Raw genomic sequence first — 2,884 nt, 5'->3', positions numbered from 1 at the left:
ACACCCAGGGCTTGAGCAGGAGGAGCTGGAGCTGCATCCCACCAGCCTTTTCCAGAGCTCCCCTCCGACGTGGGGCTGGGAGGAGGCACAGGATGGGTTTGACGTGCTGGCACAGCCAGGCTCCCTCCCCACTCGTTGTGCAACAGGGCAGGAACGAGTCCTCCCTGTCCTGACGAGCCCTGATAACGAGGGACTCTCATCCCTCTCCTCCCCGAGCGTGTCTGTGCTCGCCGGAGCCGTGGCCCCTCTCGTGGAGCTGTTGGCAAACAGGCTGAGGGGTAAACACGGCACGAAAGTCTCCAACTGGCGCCTCTGGACAGAAACTCCAGGGATTGTTTGAGTGGGAGCCGCCCCTGGGCTTCAGCCACCTCTGCCCAACAAAGCCCCGTGGTTCCCAGGGGGTGAGAACACGTGATCCCTGCCCAAATTGTGATCCCTGCCCAAATTGTGATCCCTGCCCAAATTCCACGGTCACGGTGTTGGCAGGAGGGAAGAGGAGGAACCGGCGCCGCTGCCAAGCCCTGGTTGCACAGATGATTTCACCAGTGCCAGGGCCGGTGCCCCGGGGTTGCAGGAGCTGCTCTGCACCCATCTGCCCCCATCCTGCCCCAGGGCAGAGCCGGGTGAGCCGGGGACGTGTGGGGAGCTCGGCTACGTGGGCTCTGAACCGGCCCTTTACTCACAGCTTACTCAGGGGTGCAGGGTTTGCACAAGAGGCTGCTGTGGGCACCTCTTTCCCATCACAGCTACGTGAAAATATTAAAATGGGACAGAAACAGAGATTTGCAGAGAGAAATTCCACTTGGGGCTTCTTGGGGCTGGCCAGGGAAAACGCCAGCGAGGGAAGTTGGGGGTGACTGGGCCAGCAAGAGGGAAATGGCCACAAATTAGGTGTGAAGTGGCCACAAATTAGGTGTGAAGTAGATGAACACAGGTAGAGAATCACAGAATTGTGGAATTTTGGGGGTGGAAGGGACCTCTGGAGACCACCCAGTCCAACCTCTCTGCCAAGGCAGGGTCACCCAGAGCAGGTGACACAGGGACACGTCCAGGAGGGTTTGGGATGTCTCCAGAGAGGGAGAATCCACAGCTTCCCTGGGCAGCTGTTCCAGGGCTCCATGGAAAGAACTTCAGCCTCATGTGAAGTTCTTCTCCTGTTCTTCCTCACGTTGAGTTTCCCTCCTCATGCTGAGGAAGCCACGTTACGTTTTTGGGGTGCTCCCAGGTCTAAGCCAAAACTTCCCAAAGTGGCCTTGCCAGGTCACTGCCCTGTCACAGCTCCCAGAACCTGCCACCGTGGCCACAGGCTTCCTTATCCTGCTTTTATTGCTCTGGGAAATGACCCTGTCAGAGAAAGGAGATGGAGAGGGACCCTCAGCTGATGAGATTCTGGTGCCTGCAGGTGTCTTGCAGGGTGAAGACAACCTTAAAGGTGTTTTTGGGGGGGGTGCAGCGAGGACTTTCTAAGAACTGGCCATTTTTTATGGTGAGGACACAAACGTGGTGTCCTTCTCCTCCACTGCCCCAGAGCCCAGTCCCACCGAAACCAGTGAGAGAGGACTGGGCCCCGTGGCCTCTCCTTCCTGCCAGACTGCAGGTGAGAGGTTTCGGGAGGAGATGGAACCCAGAAATGCACCACCTTTGCCATCCGTTTTGCAACAGAAAACTCATCCTGTCCTGACGGTGAGACAGTCGGACCCACCCACAGGGTTTTCACTGCTGGGCATTACGACCTGCAGGGGCCAGGGTGGCAATTAAAGCTGTGTAAGGAGGAAGACAATCCACGGGATGACAAGTCAATCACCGAAATCGGGTTGAATAAGCTTTTGAAGGTGGTGGGTAATTAGGGGGTGTGGCTGTTTTGTAAATACCTCGGTCATCTTTCCCCAGGGGGTGATTGCATTTTCAGGAAGAGACTTGGGAACTGTATAAAAGTCCTTGGATGGGAGAGCAGCTCATTCACTCAGCTCCACTCCCTCTCCAGAGCCTTCACAGCCGAGGTAAGTCACTGCTCAACCGCTAACTTTTAATTCTGATTAAATTGGCTGCGCTGAGCTGGGCTTTGCTCTTGGGAAGATGCCTCTGGGGGTATTGAGAGCCAAATCTTGGCTCTGTGGCTGGGGCCGTTTTGTGCTCTCAAAAATTAGGACTTCCTATGCTGAGAAGCAAAATTTATTGTTCTTATCACCTGTAAATATATTGGGATTATTCCAGCACTTTCTAGTTTCCAAAGGACAACACTGGAAATGAAGAAAAGTAAATAATGGGATTTGGGAATGAATGGGAAACAGATCTTTCATAAGACCTTGGGTTTAAGCTGGGAATTTTAATTGCATTTATAAACCTGACTCCTTTACTAAGCTCCTTAAGCTGAAAGTATTAAGCTGTCCTTGAAGAAATTTAGGAAGAACAGAAAAAGTGGATTTAAACTGGGAGAGGAAGGAGCAGCACAAGCAGCTTTCAACTCAGCCACATCCTGGATGCCTTCTGCCTCCTTGAAATCCCAGAAATCCTGAGGAGGGGGTTGAGATGTGCACAGAGGGTTTTCCTCAGGAAATTGGCCCTGGATCCCCAAGGGACAGAGGGAGCAGAGGGCACAGGGAGGGAGGAAGGCACAGGAGGGTCTTCGTTTTGGGCACCTGGCTTTGGAAGGGTGTTCTGCTGATGCTCCTCCACCAGTCCTGGCTGTAAATTCGCAGCTGTGCCAGGGCTCCTCCAGGCTACAGATTCTTGGGATCCTCGCCAAGGTGCCTCTTGCTGGTGCAGGATACCCTGGAATCCCAGAGAGCTTCTTTCCTCTGTTACACAGCCCTGAGACCATCCAAGGGTGCAGCAAAGGAGAGCAGGGAATGAGCTGGAGGGAGAGCAGGGAATGAGCTGGAGG

Source organism: Neopelma chrysocephalum, unplaced genomic scaffold (genome assembly GCF_003984885.1).
Source record: "Neopelma chrysocephalum unplaced genomic scaffold, ASM398488v2 Primary Assembly neopelma1_288, whole genome shotgun sequence".
NCBI lineage: Eukaryota > Metazoa > Chordata > Aves > Passeriformes > Pipridae > Neopelma > Neopelma chrysocephalum.
This window is presented reverse-complemented; position numbering follows the sequence as displayed.